The following is an 18037-nucleotide window of genomic DNA, read 5'->3' as shown; positions in this document are numbered from 1 at the left end:
GTCATATTATATTTCACAGCACAAATGGAAAGTGTGTATATATATATATATATTTATACTTACCTGCCCCAGATTACTCTAATTTAATAATCCATCTCTGCCCTCAGGATTCAGTAAAAATACAAAGCCTTTGTTTGAGTTTTAAGCTGTAACACCTCTCCCCAGTTATAGCTGGTGATTATTTCCTTTTCTCCACTAAGATTTTTTTTATCCAATAGGCTTTGTATATAGCTTCTACAGACTGAGAAATAAAGTTATTATTTTTATAAATGGGTGGTTGGAAGCAGTCATTGTGCATTTTTTTCCCTCAAGATACAGCCTTTCCAGATAGTTTTCAAAGTGAAAGCAGTTCTTTTATTTTGAAGAATCATCAATTTTTTTTTTATCACAGTGTTATAATTCTGAGACCCTTCCTTGTCAAGCCATTATCTGCTAAGGAGTTTATTACATGCCAGTGGGTAATAGCTTCTCTCCTTAAAGAATTTTTCTAACATCTAGTTCCCAGTAACCCGTTGTTCTTTGTTTTCAGTAGTGATATCCTTTAATAGCTTCTTCCTGGACATTGACTATTGCATTTTGTAGATTATTATCTTCTAAAACCCTATAATATGTCACTTAGTAGAGTACAAATGGTACAGAATATATATTGCTGGAACAATGGGTATTAAAATAGCTTTTTAGATGTTTTAAATACTTTAAAAATATTTATGACTAATCTTAGCATACAAACAGAAAAAAGTTAACTAAATCTACAATCAGAACATAATTATGTAATCCTACAGAAGTTACTGTAGCTTTTGTCCTCTTTCTATCCACAAATTTTTGCATTATTGTAACACATAATAATATTTATACCATGTGATATAGCCAAATAGTATAAAAGGATAAGAAAGCAGTTACATTGTTGCAGCTTGAAATATTCCTTCTCACTTAATTTTTTTTTCAATTTACCGTTATCTTTCTTCCTACTTGCTGTTTATTTTCTATTCCTTCCATTCTTTCAGAATTTTAACTATTTTTAACTCCTATATTGTCAATTGTTATTTATATATAAATTAAATATTTATTTAGTAATTGTTCTTTCTAGATCAAATTCTACTCACTTTGTATGGCAAACAGAATCATGCTAGGACTGTTATATGGCCTTCCTCTAGTTTCTGAGTAGATTACAAAGATTAGTCTATACACTGGAGATTTTATATTTATATCTATTTTCCTGGATGAAGTCAATAACTGTGCTCCCTGCTCTTTACACTGATCAAAGCACAACAAATTGTAATTTGGCAATAGAGAATTAAATCAAGACAGCTATTGAACTTCTTTAGTCCTGTGCCATATAAATATGTCATCTTTTTTTAAGTCAATCAATAGTGGGAGGATGTGTATTTTCTTTTTATTTATAAACCAATCACTAGCATTCTATTTGGAAATTTCCAAAATACCCCTGTTTTTCCTTTGAAATGTGAAATAAAAATAAAAAAACTTTTCTACCTTCCACTTTACTTCAACAGCCAGTTGAAGTATCAGCAGTATCAGCAAGGAATAGATATGAAGCAGACAGGAGCAGTAGCAAGAGAAATCAGGCATTACATAATTCCCAAAGGAGTGATTTCTATGAAAGGGATAAGAAACAACTGAACCATCCATTTAACATTTTCCCCGTCTTGATCATTTAAAAAAAAAAAAAAGTTCTAAACACAAGGATATTTCCCCCCTGCTTCTTTATTAAGTTTCATCTGCTCTGACCTGCAGTAGATGCTCCTGTGGCTTCATGTCCAAGAGTGACTGGCAGTGTGGGGTTTTTTCCAATATGTGTTGGGAAAATGTTATCTCACCACAATATCTAATAATATTTCATCATTCTTATATGTAGACAGGTATATGTGCAGGTACAGATATAGTTAATGCACACTTCCTAGAAAACAAAGCACATTAAAATGAATTTTAGAGTAGCACATATAACCAGGTCCTTCAGCCAGCTAAAGTCTACCCTTTCTGTAATTAAAAATCTAAATAAAAGGGAAGATAGGAGTTTTGTTTTGATAGCATCCACTAAATGCAATCAGGAAACAGCAGATCTAGAGCCATGTATCTATAGGAATTAGAAAAATGGATTGTAATGGTAGAGTAATTCCTCTCTCTTAATTAAAAAAAAAAAAACTCTCAGACAGCTGATCTTTGTGTATGATAAATGTTTAAATTGTTAGGAAGACTCACAGAACATAAATTTGTTTTTCTAGTTCTACAAAATATTATTGACAAAGTTGGCTTTTTGCAAATGTCAAAGATTAAAATTGACCTTTGCCCCTTCTCTTTCAATGGAGAAGAAACAGATGCCCTGGCATGTCCAGGTGACTCCTGAGCCAGCCAGGCCAGTGACCGTGGCTGACAGGAGGTCTACAGGGGCTGACACTGGAGTGTATTCACATAGGTTGTGGTGAAGGGGTTGGAGCCTCTGTGGTTCCCCACAGTGCCATGGCAGCAGAGTCTGGGAGGGCTGTGCATAGCTGCCAAGGGTCCAGAGCAGCTGCACCCTCAGCAGGCACACAGAATCCTTGTAGGGGAACTGAGTCCCAGGTAGGTGCCTGGTGGGGTACAGCCAGCCCTGGGCAGGGCTGTGGGGACTGGGGAGCTGGCAGGGACACAGTGGGACGACAAAAGCACATTGCTGTTGTACTTGCAGTCGGTTGCCCTGTTCCTGGAGCCTGGAAGATCTCATGACCAAATGTTTCCTTCTCAGAAGTATGAACACCTGAGAAAAGGGGGAAAAACAATCCATTGATCTGCAGATGTGTAAGAAGCAAGAAGAGCATAGTCAGGAAGAAAAGAGTTCACTTCCAGTCATGCTGACATAGGACCCAGTTCTGCTGTGCAAAAGTATTAGCAAATTAAAAAAACCTTCTGTTATCCATAGGGGTCTTTCAGCTATTATTGCACTTTTGAAAAAAAAAAAAAAAAAAAAAAAAAAAAAGACATCAAAAGATTTTCACAGTAGTCCCAATATATCTCTGCAGCATACAAGACAGACAGTATTAAACATCACAGTCTCCAGAAAGATGGCTTTCATAAATACTGTTTGGTCCAGGAATTTAACCTTTATTTGTTGAAAGCTAAATTATGCCTATTTGCATTTAAAAGTCCTTGCCAGAAAATACACTAGTACAATCTGGAACTGTCTTAGGGCAGTGGCAGGACTCTTGTCCTAGACATGTCACTTCCTTTTTTCCTCCACATGACTGGAATAATGGTATAAATAATGATCCTCAGGATTTCAAAATGAATTAAGTAAATTTTAAACTGTTTTTGACCATACATAGCCTCTGAGGTCAGCGTTCTTGGTTTTTTTTTATTTCATGGGGTTTTTTTTCATATACAGTTAAATACAAACCACTCGTATTCTTTTTTTGTCTAGAACCTTTTACATCCAATACATAATGAAGACTCCTGCAGTTGCTTGGTTTTAATCCAAAAATATATACACCTTTCTCAAAGGTATTTTGCATGAAAGCTGCCCTTACACTGAGGGTAGGTAGAAGAGCTGTTGTTAATGTTCACATTCAGTTGAAGTAACCTTTCCCAGGAAGAGAAACAAGAGAGAAAGAGAACTAAAAGTAGATCTAGACTAATGCTACTTACCAACATTCTGCCAGTGACAAAGGAATGCATCAAAGCCAGACCCTTCTCAAGAACCTGCCATGAACAGTAAGTGTGTGACAGTACCACTGAAGATTACTAATCCCACAGGTGACCCAGAAGCCTATTGTAAATTTTTGAATCTCAGAAAGTAATAACTAATAAGTGAGTATGGGTTTAAGTGTCTTCAAAATTACCCCTCTCAAAATTTTCTTTTAATGCCCAAGCATTTTCTTCCCAACCATTTGATGAGGATGGGTTTGCTGAGATCATTCAGAGTGCTGAGTCATCATGCTGTGCCATTAAGACAATCTGTGTCATCATACTAGAGCATACACTTGGGCCAGTGAATCTTACCACAGCATCTATTTTTAAGTCTCTCAAGCTCAGAGATACTAGAGGTATGTGCTCTACCAAGTTACAATGATCTCCTGGCCCCCTTGTTTGTCCTTGGTAAAAAGTCTTAAACCCTGATTTCCTCAGAAAAATTACAACTGCAGACAGGAAGATGTGGTCACAGTGTGTTTCTAAAGGCTGAGCAGCATTGAGATCACAACCGGCACCATTGTTATGAATCTAATATAACTGTACCAGTGACACTTTTATTAATCTTTTTTCTCCTTTTTAAGAGAAAATATTGTAAACATTTTAAAAGTTATTAAATTACTTCATTACATGCTTATCTTAGGAAATATCATAAAACAAAATATTGCTACAATCCAAATTCGGTTCATTTGAACAAGTATGAATGCTTCATTTTGCCCTTGTAGTCACATTAAGATGATCCTTTTAATAATAAGGCTTAAAAATAATCCTCTGGGAAGTTATTAGACTAGTGATTTGACATTTGAGACTTGAGTAGGTTGGCCCTGCTCTTACGTCCAGTTCATCAAATACTTGCTCTGTCTCTGCAGGAGAAAGCTCATATATGTATCACTTGGAGATTAATTGGACATTTTTTGAGCAGGAAACATTTATTACTATCCCTGTGAACAAAATTTTTTAAAGACACTTCTGGTGCAAAATTTCTCCAGAGGAGTAACTTTGTGATACTCAAGCAGTTGTTCATCTCTTCAGACTCAGTTGGAACCAGAGACACAAAACCCATTTCATGACGGACGACAAGACCATTAATTATAATTTTAACTATAAATCTATTAGGTTTTTTGTTGTTGTTGAAAGAAAAATAGATAAACTAGGAGATAAATACATCCCTACTACAAGTAATTTTAGTGCTTCTTTCTACCAGATTTGCATCTGATCTTCATCCAGATTTTCTTATGTTGAACAAGGTGGTAATCTTACTGTTTTAATTCGTAGTAATTCCCTTGGATGTGTGAGGCTTTCCACCAAATTCGGGTTCACTTACCATTCATAAGGACTTTGACCTCTTGGCCAAAGGATTAAGAAGCAGCACAAGAGGTCAGAATATAAGCTAAATTTTTACTTTCTGCTGGCTTTGTGTTGGTTTTCGTGTTGGGTTTTTTTTTGGGTTTTTTTCTTCTTGTGATGTTAGCACAACTGGGAAAAGAGCAAGCTGTTTACTGCAGGAAAATTAAACTTATTTTTATGTAACTACTGGGACCAAAACCAGGCAAAACAATTACGTTTTCCTTAAGTCTCCATCCGTGCCAAGCCACATCTCATAAAGTTAATTGTCTGAAGCCTCGATGATACATTCTCTTAATTAATATCCTGGAGTATGAGAACACATTTTAGATAGCATAGCCTCATCTGATCCTCACTGCAAACCACAATGGGTGAAATTCAGAACCTCATTCCTTCTGCAGAACTAAATTGCAATACGCTCTGCTTGAGATTGCTCCTTAAGACCATTCAGGGACTGAAGCTTATTCAGGGCACAGTTTGTATCATACTGGTTTTGTGGGATTCTGTTCCTCCGAAAAGCTGCTGCAAGGCTCTTTATGTCAGAAAAATTAGTTAGTTCCCAGGAGCTCTCAGGAGCTCGTAACACCAATCTCCCCCTTCCACATCATCACACCTGCAGTCAGCAGGGGCCCTCAAGTGTTGTTCCTTTCACAGAAGAGATGGATGAAAAAAGCAGTGAATGAGACTGAAAACTCTGTGGTACTTGTTTTTCCTCTTGATCTGAAATACAGTCTAAAATTGGAGACCTTCCAGAAAGTTGTGGAAGACATCAGTGTGAGACTGCTAGAGAGGGAACAAGGAACCACTTCACAGAGATGAAGTGGAATGAAGAAATCTGTCTGTTCAGGACTAGATAATTATTTCAACACATCCAAGATCCTAGAGTCTTACTAATTGTATGGGAAAATAATAATAAAAAAAAGAAAGTAGATATTTGGATATGTAGTTTTGATTAGTTTAAGATGACTTTATTCTAAGTCCTTGGAGTCTTATATATCATAGATACATATCTGACTGAAGCAACTTCACCTTGTAATACAGCTCCAGCACCAAACTACCCTTTGCTTTTAAGCTATTTGCTCCATTTTTATTGTTCCATGTTTAACCCCAGCCAGCAGCCAAGTACCACACAGCTGCTGCTCACTCCCACACCAGTGGAACTGGGGAGAGAATCAGAGGGGTAAAAGGTAGAAAACTCATGGGCAGAGATGAAGACCTTTTAATAGGGAAAGCAAAAGCCACATACACAAGCAAAGCAAATCAAGGAATTAATTCACTGCTTCCCATGGGCAGGCAGGTGTTCAGTCATCCCCAAGGAGAGCAAGGCCCCATCACATGTGACGGTGATTTAGAAAGACAAGCCCCATCACACCATAAATCCTCCCCTTTTCCCTTCTTACCCCCACTTTACATACTAAGCATGATGTCATGGTCTGGAATATCCCTTTGGTCAGCTGGGGTCACCTATCCTGGCTGTGTCTCCTCCCAGCCTCCCATGCACACCCACCTTTCTCACCAGCCTGGCTGTATGAAAAGCAGAAAAGGCCGTGGCTCTGTGCAAGCCCTGCTCAGGAATAACATCTCTGTGTTATCAACACTGTGTTCAGCACAAATCCAAAACAGCCCCATACCAGCCACTGGGAAGCTAATTAACTCCATCCCAGCCAAATCCAGCACATTCCATTACATTGCACAACAGGTCTCATCCTGATTAAAGAACCTGTTAAATTACTACCATGACAGTGATTTAAGAGATAGAACTAGATAAAAAATTTTTACATCTGTCGAAATGAGAGGTTGGCTAGATCAAGATATCCCTAAAAAGTGATGAGAATACTGCAACATATTGGCACTTGTTAAACTACCTTTACTACTATGGAAAAGAAAGGTAAAGGTTTCTTTTCCATACTTCAGTATTTTTGCTGAAATACAACTTACTGCATGTGCCCTTAAGTAGGAACATCTATAAAAGACTATACTTAGAATTTTATGACCAACAAAAACGAGACACTCCCCCCCCCCCCAAAAAAAAAAAAACCCCAAACAAAACAAAACCAAACCCACAAACCAAAAAAAAACCCTAAAAAAACCCACCCAAACAGGCTGGAAAAGGCTTTCATGTCAAGAACACGAAATAAATTGATAATGGTTTGTTTTCTTTGGTTATAGTACTTACTGTAAGCACTGTAGCAAACTGATCTCTAGTTTCCATGCATGGATTTCATGAGATAATGCTTACAGTAAACCCATAATTTACAATGGTAAACAAGAACTAAAAAGCAGAGTTCATTCAGCTATTGCTAGAAATGCAAATAACCTTGCTGTTGATTGTTTACAGCAGAAATGAAGACAGCATCTGTTACTCTGTTTATGAAATAGCATTCATATAAAGATCTTATGCATTCGTTTTTAACAAAGAAGAGGTATAGTAAGAGGAGACACAGACGGGCTGATTCTATGTTTGTATCACTTCATAAATTCATTCTTCATGATATATAATGTTATTTGAAGGATAGCAAAAAAATAATAAACAATATGAAAAAAAAATCCTGTTTCTTCTCTGAAACATTACCTTCTATTTTCATAACAGTGTTTAAACCACACTAAGCACCCCAAAAGGAAGGGTCTTCGTACATCTCTGGGATTTCCTTGGCAAAGCCAACAGCAGTGTTAATCTGCATGTCAGTGGTGCTGTTCAGAAAGTTGTTTTCTATAATATTTTAGTGCTGTTTAACAGCTTTACTAAGGAGGAAATAGAGCTAAGCTGCAACAGCATCCTTATTTTCACTTTTTTTTTTTTTTAAGAATTTAAGTATAATCAGTCTTATTTAAGATTAACATTTATGGTATCTATAGCACACTGGTGGACATAACCTGATTTGAGAGGTCTTGCATGACTTTTCCTGTAGCTTCACCTTCTGGTCTTTCCGCTCTTAAGTTCAATAATAACAGAAGACTGTGAGAGCCCTCTCCTGGTCAACAAAATTTATCTTCCTCCAGCTGCTGCTTGCCAACCAGAGAGTCTGAGACATACACCAGCTGTAAAAGAAGATAGTACTGGTAATGTACTCTTAAGGTTTTTTATTTATTAATACTTTCCTTAAGTTAAAAAAAGTCACAAAGCAAAGGTTTTACTTCCCAAATACCACCTGATAAAGTGAAGCAGAAAGTCAAGGAAAACACTTCTCAAAAAAATGCTATCTGCAAAGAAATACTACCTTCAATATACTTTCACACCAGTACAAATTCTGCACGGCTAAGGCTGACACCCATCTAGAATGTTTTAAATAAAACTTCTTTAAAGATTTGTTTGTTAGTGATAGGTATTGAGAAGGTTGTGTACACAGAGTCACTCCCCAGACAGGGTATGAATGAGTCAGCAAAGTCTGAAAACCCTGAGGCATTTAAAGGGAGCCCTGGGCTCTTCTGGGATGGGCAATGGAGAGGAAGGCTCTAGACAGGAGAACTTTTTTTTTTTTTCTCTCCTGCTGTTCCACAGAAACAGCCTGTGCTGGGTGCAAAAGTTATCCTTTCATGCTACCAAAACTGATTTTTTTTCCAGGCATTCCCCTTCACTCCTAGCACATGTGTAAGGTAGCCTGCCCGCATTATTCAGAAAGGGGAGGAGCATAAATTAAACAGAACATCCTTTCCCTGTCTATAGTTGCTGTTATCAAATTTTGCCCTTTCCTTAATACCTATATTTGTAACATGATTTTGGCTGTTGTGCTCTCCCCTTTCCCTGTAGCAAGCACTCAATTTAGGCTGAAACACTGTCTCTTCACTTGAATATCTTCTTCTGCTTCTCTTCTTAGTCTGATCTACTGTATTCATTTTAAGGACGCTGTGTCTCTCTATTCAATCCTTTTTGAGGTCTGAAAAGAATTTTTAAGTTCAAACAATTTTAAATTCAAATCAAACTAAGTCAAGGAACTACCAGACATGCTTGGGTCCAGCTTATTGTCTGGATAGCATCTCAGTTCAGAGGCAAAGGCAGTAATGTTGACGCAGTAAGAATGCATACATGCTTAAAGTAAAGTTCCTAGTTTGAGATCTTCAGAATATACAGAGGCAACAAACACCCTTCCATTGCTGTGGGAGCAAAGCATTAGAGCAGTGATCACACCCCCAAGTCTCAGGGAGCAGGGGACTCCACAGAGCAGTTTCACAAGTGTTTTTCTGGGGAGCAATGAGGGCCCAGACAGCCTAAAATGAACTCTCTGATCATTTGCATCAGTCATCTCAGCTGAAAGCTGAGCTTTATCCAGATTGAAAGCAACCCAGAGAGGTTTATGGATCTGTTTTTCTGTGCACTAGCATAAATTATGTTGCCTTATCTGAAGAGTTTGCATGGAGATGGCAGAGGTTGGCTGTGTAGCAACTGCTAGTGGAAGAAATGTTCAGAAAACAAGGAGTTTAATATATGTACTTTGCTCTTAATGTTGACACATGGTTGGTTAAGGTGTGGTATGTAGTCAGTGTAGCAAGTCAGAAAATCTGTATACACTGAAACTATTACACACTGGATAACTTTTATGATAGGCAATTTTCAATCAGTTATAAAAACAAGTTTTTCACAATGTACATTTTTCTGCAAGAAAAGGGAAGTTCTAGTTTTTAGCTAGCACACAGTTGTTTTCCTCAGAAAGAAGGAAGTATGTGGAAGAGCCTTCCATGATTTCACAGACAAGCAGTCTCAGTTCAGCTTGCACTAGCACTACTCTCTCATAGAGCTCAAAGAAGCTGAAATACAGTAAGGCCTCCTTATTAAAAAGGAAATGCTTTTATTTAAACATGTAGCTTAGATTCCCATTTCAGATTATCTAATACAAGATCTCATCTCCTCTGTTTCTTTTAGAGCAGCAAAGCACATTAACACTGCTATTTCTAGCTTCAGCTATACGCTAGAATTCAGTGTAGAAACAAGACATAGGTGTCAGCTGGGAGAAGTAATGTTTGGAGGCAGAGTAGTGCTAGCCAATTTAATCCCTATGCTGCTATGGCTAAAATGGGCTGTAAAGATTCAAACTGACAGCTAGGAAAACACTTTTGTTTGAAATAGACATCAAGAAGACTTTTTTGTTCAATTTTTCACTGCCCTTTTTTTTTTTTCTTCTACCCTAGTCCTTTCCTGAAATAAACAAATATATTTTTGTCTTTGAAATTATGTGTTATTACGGGTAAGTTCAAATGACACCAGTAGGTGGAGGGCTCATTGCTTGACTGGAACTGAATAATTGCAGTGAAATGCTGTACAAAGCAAACCACCACAGCGCATTTGTACTCCAAGATGGAAATTGGGGCATGTATTGTGCAAAGCTAAAAAGATCAGTCAGAGGATTATATCACTAAGTGTGAAAACTCAAGAACTTGCTCTCAGCCATTGACCGGCTTTTCTGTATCAAAAAGTAACAGACAGATCATTGATAATACTGAATAATTCCCAAATTATTATAGGACCCCTGAAGACCCTAAATTAAAACACCTAACCTGGGGCAAGTTTTCAGAAGTGGCAAATGCTCTGCAGACACTCTGTGACTTTGTAAACAGGGGCAAAAGAAACCATGGAAAACCTCAGAGTGAACATGTTTCTTGTTGACCTCCATTCAGGAGCTGAGAAGAAAGAGGAGGGCTCTGCTGGCTGCCACTTGCTTTTTCGGAACTGTGCTTACAGTCTCAACTCACATGCTTCACAGGCAGCTAAAGCAGAATGCACATGTTAACTTCCATTTTTCCACTTTTTTGAGGCCCTGGAGAAATTAAATACAGCTGTAGTTTTGTCTCTCTTTGTTGCTGTACTACATCTAAGTGGAAATACCTGGGAGCATTTCCCAGGTCTGAGCTCACCTTCTCATCATGTCCCCATAGCAGACCGCAAGAGCAAGGCATGGAAAGCTGATCAAGAATAAGAGGAGAGCAAGACACAACATATGACTCCTCAGATACCTAATGTACTATTTCCAGTACAACCAAGAAACCTAGTTCCAATTCAGTTTATATAATCTAGTAAAATTATTTTGGGTAAATCTGTGGGAGCACCAGCTCACCTAGGTAGAGGTGAAAAAAAAAAAGTGACTTAATTCCTTCTTTAATTCAGTAAACTTATAACTGTCTCATTCAGCAAACTAATGAGTTGCGTTATTCTAGAAAGGATTATATGAGATTATTATTTTTAATCAATTAAGGGGTGGCAAATATTGTGCCATGCAGTCCTTTAAATTAATGGTATGCTTTCATCTACAGTCACATGGACTGATCATCAGTATTTATACAGAGCAGAAGAGAAGACGATCTCTAGTTAATTAATACACTACTAGTGAAAAAGGTAAGTTGGTGAACTGCATAAAAGGCAGTGCAAATGAAAAGTTAGTAGAAACCCCTAATTATCCCTTTGAATGATACCTACAGAAATGGGCTCTCTCACATAAACAGAAACTGCAGACTGTAAAGGGACACTATTAATAGAACACATAATTAATGTAAATTAATTGTCAAAAGTATTGCAAAGGTGAAAATCTTTGTGAACTGCATCACTTAATGACAACACAAAAGCACTTTTACACAAATTCCTTTTTACACCTGCTAAGTGATAAAAGTACTTAATCATGAGATCACAGGCTCAGATGTGAATTAGTTCAAAAAAATCCAGTGTATGAATAAAATATTCTCTGACTGCCACTTGGAGGTTCTAAGCCACACCAGTCTCTGGTCTGATCCATTTATAAATTACTACAAAATTCCATCTGAAACAGTTGCAGTTTTAAGACAACACATGTTTAAAACCCCCTCATCATGTCTAATACTTTCTGATACAATGTTTACAGAAAGCTAATGGCAAATGATCAAAACAAAAACTGTAATGGTGATAATGAATTCTTTCTGTGTGCATTTACCAGTTCAGTTCCTCTGAACCAATTAACTTAAGATACCAATTAAGCAGACACTGTCATAAACAGCTATGCTGCTCATGACCTGCCTAACAAGCTCTGCCCAAGGAATTAAAATTTAACTCACTAAAATAATTCTTGTTCTAGAGTAAAATAGGGCACAAAAGTATATAATTAAGAACATCTTTTTCTTTTAGAAACCAGTATAACTGGATGACAGTGCAAGAACTGGCTAAGGGAATTTATAAAACAGTCTCATTTCTATCATCAATCTATTTCTGAATTAGATTGAGGTATTGCCCTTCTAATATGAAACATTTGAAGTTTAATGTCCAGTAATTCTATTTTAGGAAGCATTAGGCACTGTAACCAAGACTTTCAAATAGGAATAAAATTAATAGATCCCTTGTATATTTTTGAAGAAGTTTTACATCTCTCACTAACCATTAAAAATCTTAAATAACTTAAAGCTACATGGAAGGGGAGAGGAAAAAAAAATCCTTACCAAAGATCCTTCTGAAACATAGTTTTGAAAGTTCACAGAACAGCAATCAAGCACGTATGAGACAAGACAGCTCAATGTTTCTACAAAAATGCTTCATTCAGAAGAAAAATAGCACAAACAAAAAGAAAACAGTTCTTTAAAGAGTGAGCCTCTTGCAGTAAATGTTTTTCTTTATACCAAGACCTTCAATTCTTAGTGGACAGGCATTTCAAACTGCTTTTTCCAATTACAGTACCTCGGTGAAAAGCATCAAGTAACATTAGAGAGAGCTTCACCTTGTCTTCCCATTCCCCTCAGTAAAATGTACCCACCTGGCTAGCAATGCCTCTGTCTAACTGACTTGCTCAACAGAGCATCAAGAACCAAGCTGAGGCAAGTCATAGTGGGCATGGAAATGCCTTTTCATTTAAAATTTATTGTGACAGGTATTCCTTGGTGATTCAAGGAAGCCATAAAGCTCTCCTGCCTCCTTGCACTCACCAGTATGCTGCAACACCAAACTTGGCCCAGCCGCCCAGCTTGATCTTTTCTTCTCACACCTCTGTGACCATTCAGGTTACATAAGGCAATGCTACCTCCCTCTCGTGGTTCTAGTTAGGCTAGTACTCATTTTAAAAATCCACTTTATTATGGACTTGCATACTTCCTCTCTACCACTTCTGAAAAGGATTTTTGCCATATTCTAATTGTTCAAAATCTGTTTTTTATTAAGTCACAAAAATTGTGCCCTAAAATGTGGCTCATACCATTCATTGAAGCTTTTATTTTAAAGTGCCTACTTTTGCCCTATCCTTAGGTAACCCTTCTTAAATTTCTCTGTTGCAATAGTGGATGGTAATAGCTGTAGCTAAATGCGTTCTTATTTGAAGTGTCAGATGAATGGAAACAAAATTTTGTAATGAAAGCAGCAAATGCCCACAAAATAGAAAACTGGTTTTCAATACATCAGACTTCTACAAACTAAACCAATTCTTCTTGAAAGAAATTGTCACATTTAGGAATAAACTTTCTTTGTAAAGTCTGAAAATGAAAACATTGTGATCTCTCAAATATGATAAAACTAACACCTTCCCAAATATCCTTATTTTTGCACTATAAATTTTTGAAAGAAGGCAAAATATGAAAAACCAAAAAATTGTTAGACAATTACTGAAGTTGCATAACATTGTGTGAAACATTAGGGGAATTCTTTTCTAAGATGATAAAGTTAAGTTTTCTCTCTATTTAGAGTAAAACACCTACAATACTTTTATGGTCACGATTATCAGCAGAAACTCCTGAAAGTTTCTGGTAAGTTGCTTCAACAGGATTTTATTTACCAGATGCTACAAAATATGACCAACTTTCCTTGCCAAATAGGGAAAAAACTTTTCTTTCAAGTTAGCTAGCCTGGGTTTTTAAAGGGTCTTCCTCTGTTACAAAAAAACCTCCTTTTGTCTATTGCCTTCTAGGAGCTCTGCCTGTTTTCTAAGAAACATGGTTCTCAAGACCTAAGAAAATGCTTCTTCTGATCCTCTTCTGATCCTTCTTAGAGAAATGTAAGCATAAATATCTTTTTCAGTAATATAAATGGAAAACGTAATGATCACTATGACCACGGGAGTTAAATGCAGAGAAAAGCCTCTCTGCACACTTCATATGGGCTGTTGTGCCTCTTCAAAAGCCAGGAGCGGCACGAAGAGACAAAGTCCACAAGACATTCTGCTTATGTGTACAACAAACATCATCATGAGTCCTCTGTATTGATTATTTCTATTCATCAAGTGTTAAGTTAGGAGTCTCTGAAGGTGAAAGAATCAAGTTGAAAGCCTGAAAAAGAGAACTAGACCCTTGGTGAAGCCATGCTGGCTGCCTCGAATTACCTCCCTGTTTTCCACGGGCCTAAGCAGAGCTTATAGAAGGATCTGTTCCATGACATTCTCAAGCACAGAGAAGTGAAATGCATGCAATAGGATATAACACTGAAGCATCATAAAGCAAAGAAACGCTCCTTTTGAAGTCACTCATATTTTCTTGTGGTGTAATCTTTTAAAAAAATCATTGGAAACAAGAACAGAAAGTTAATTTAGCTCCTAAATTCCATATGACGCCATGCAATAAAACTGTACCTTCCTGTTTGGGCATTGTTTCACTATAGACTAATTGAGACTGCAGTATGGCACATATAATTTTGAAACTGTTTCAATTATCTCTAGGAAATTAAAAAAAAAAATTTTAAAAAAATCAGATGCCCTGCTTTTACTTCTCACGTTTTTTGTGATACCAAATGTACAGTCTGTTGAATTTGCTTCTCTGCCTATACAAACGAAATTATTTCCAGAAGCTCATTAGGAGTAATAGCTGCCTGTAAACCAAAGGAGGGGAGGGTCAGCCAAGGTAACTGGCCTTACTAATCGGGGGGGAAAAAAAAAAGTGAAATTCAAATTCACCTGTGTATGTCTACACTTGCCCACACAATTCATTATTTAACAACAGTATTTAATAATTAGTGTGACATGAGTAGATTGTGCACTTCATTTACCTAAGCAGACATGGAACACTGAGTCAAACTACCAGATCTTGTTGTTTTCATGAAAAATCACCAAGAGTTATACAATTAACATTTCACAACAAACTTGTGCTTGGAAGATATTAAGACACACAAGGCAGATTTCACAATAAATGTTTCTCTTTCTCAGGAACTCTGAATTTTATTTTGAGTATGGTGTAAATGGATGATGTGAATAATTGAAGACTACTGCCTCTGTTAATTTGTCAGTAAAGCAAAGAAAATGATGATGCCCAGCGTGATGAAGTATTTCAGGATTTCTTGGAGACAAGAGTAGAGCTAAGTGACTATTCAACTCAGTTATTGAATGGTGGGCACTCCAAGATGGGTATGTTGTTCACGACCTTGTGATGAATTTCAAAGCTGACAAAATTTCAAGCCAGACTTGTCCTACAGCTTTAACTTAGGTAATTGTGATGCTTAACAGTCCAGCTGGGTTTACGGGAGTCAAGGATATATTTCTTCCCTATATGTGAAAAATAGAAAGCAAATATACTTTGAAGATATGTGGTTTTCTGTTTTCTTGACACACCAGGAATCAAGTAGATAATGTGGTTTCAAATAAGTGCTTGCTGTAAACAAATAACAAAATTCAGCTACAAGTTTCTAGGTGTGAATTCAATTGCGAGACTCAAACATCATTTGCAGGGAGGGCATTACTAGATTATTTGCAAATCTCCTGGCAAATTTACTGTAGGGCCTTTCTGTGGATTGTTTGTACCTGATAGCAGCAGACCCTTGAAACCTCAGATAAAATGCCAGCACCACCAGATACAGTAAAGTCTCCCACAGTTGCCTGGCGTGAGGAGACTTACAAACAACAAGGGATGGCGCCTATGGACCCTTTCTATAGGTTGCATTTCAACCTCATGGAGACGCATGGTCATATTTAAAACAGCTTACAGATTATCATTGTGTAGGGCATTAAGATTTCTGAATGGGATGAACTTGACCCTTTCAGTTCCTCATAGCCCTCTATTTCCATATATGTTGTTACTGGACAGCATTCTGTCAGCCACACATACTAACTCTGCGTGATCCAAACACTGGGAAACACCTATGTGTCATAGTCAAGACAGCCACTGCACTCAAAGTGCTTCATTAAAAACTTCAGAGCACTTCAAGTATTAGCACCATGTTATCTAGAAGTCTTTCATACCTTTTCTGTGTAACCTCCCATGGGCAGCTCCACACAGCTCTGGCTCTTTTCCTCCTTCTTCTCTCTCTCTCTTTGGCAGTCCCAGCTCACTGCTTCCTGTCCCTGGCACGCCCACCTAACCCTGTCCCTCATACAGTGGCTTACCTGATCTGTCCCTCACACGACCTCTTGTCCCTTCCTCCTCACAGCACAGCCAACAGACTCCAGTTGACTCTCTACCAGGTAACTCGCTCTTTATCACACCCCACTGTGAGGGCAAGGTTGTTCCCACGCTTGGTAATTAGCACAGCTGCAATATATCAGAGGCAGGATTGCCTTTAGCATTATCTCTACCTGTCTTCCCACCTATGCATGAATGAGTTTTAAATGTGGTCAGGGGTGGGATTTTTTTGTATGGGAAGGAAGAAGAGATTTGCCAAAGGTGGCTCCAAATTCAGCACTACACAATTGCTTGTAACTCCAACTTGTATCACACCATGACATAATGCAGCAATTGTCAGTAACATCTTTTGCACAGCTCCAAAAGACGACACTCAGTTTCACAAATTCACATCACAGTGACCCAGAAGAATGAATTTTTGTGCAAGTGGACAAGCACAGCAGGGTTGGAGCCATAACTGGCTTCAGCATGTAACAATCCAACACCACACACCAGCTTTTCTGCCCTGAAATACTGTTATGGAAGATGGAACTCAAAGTCCTGGAATAAACAAAGCCAATGGACTTTTATAGGGATGGTCCATAGACTGTATATATATAGATAGATATAGATGATATAGAGTAGATATAGATAGATACCTCTCAAATGACCAGAAAGATGACGGTGGTTAACTGGGATGTACTGGGAAGTGTGGGACATGGGCACGATGTAAATGGTATGGAATAAGGAATGGATACCATCCTGGATTCGTCTAGGACAGTTAATTTTCTTCCTAGTAGCTGCTACAGTCTGTGTTTTATATTCCATACGAGCAAATATTGAGGACACACTGATGTTCTAGTTGTTGCTAAGGAGTGCTTACTTTAAGTCAAGGACTTTTCAGTTTCCTGTTTTCTGCCAGTGACAAGGACATGCAAAAATGGTTCTGTACTTCAGACATGTAAGCGCCTATCATACTATTTCAGTTAATGTCACTTCAGTTAATGTTGTTTTAGTTGTTTCTTATCCCCAGTTTTAATTATTTTTCCCTCTCCTGTCATTTCAAAGCAAAAGGCAAGGTAGAGAAACTATCATCTTGAAACCATAATTATATTCCCTCAGGAAATACTGTCACCAGTAGCTGCCTTTAGTTTGTTCAAAACTCAAGACATTTTGAATTGTTAGAAAATGCAGAAATTATTTGGTTATTTCTGTACAGTTTTATGCAGTGGTAATTAATTTTAAAAATAATGGGGCTTTTCATTTTGCTTTAGCCCAAGCAGCAGAATTATGTTTCTCATCCACATCATATTACAAGACAAAAAAATAAAGACCTGAATCCTCAGGAGCTGTAACTTGAAATACTGGCTTGAATGAATGAATGCTGTCCCTAAGGAAAAGTAATGTGAAATCTTATTCTACACACAGAAGTGCCAGCTTATAAAAACTGAAAGTCTAGCTGGAGAGCTTTTTGGAACAGACTTTCTGTTGCAATGTTTTGCCTTTCTCCCACCAGTGTCAAACCAAGAACTTCTGGGTTCCTGGCCTGGCCATGCAGATTACAGTTGGTACAATGTGGAATTCAATACTGATGTGAATGCTTCTGAGCTTGCAGCCTGGAAGGCCATTTAGCCAGAAAAAAACCCTAAAACCCCCCCAAGAAATCACCAAATAAGTAATCTTTTATTTACCATGGCAGGAAAATATATGCTGGAAAAAGGATTGCTCATGAGCACTACAACAGGGACTCCGGGGCAGGGAACACAGTTTTTCCAGA

The 18037-nt window shown here is 37.6% G+C and overlaps 1 long non-coding RNA gene across 1 annotated transcript; it reads right to left on the bottom strand.

Annotated features, from left to right (window-relative positions):
- Positions 1 to 2062: 2062 nt before the first annotated feature.
- On the bottom strand, positions 2063 to 16319 carry LOC136290633 (uncharacterized). Its single transcript, XR_010721264.1, has 3 exons — positions 16266 to 16319; positions 7897 to 8061; positions 2063 to 2752 (listed from the first exon to the last, which is right to left on the bottom strand). It is a non-coding gene; the product is annotated as an uncharacterized lncRNA (long non-coding RNA).
- Positions 16320 to 18037: the final 1718 nt, after the last annotated feature.

Source organism: Chamaea fasciata, unplaced genomic scaffold (genome assembly GCF_029207755.1).
Source record: "Chamaea fasciata isolate MVZ Bird 193981 ecotype frontalis unplaced genomic scaffold, bChaFas1.0.hap1 SCAF_6, whole genome shotgun sequence".
NCBI lineage: Eukaryota > Metazoa > Chordata > Aves > Passeriformes > Sylviidae > Chamaea > Chamaea fasciata.
Note: the sequence above shows the minus strand (reverse complement) of the source record. Positions and strands in the feature narration are given on the sequence as shown.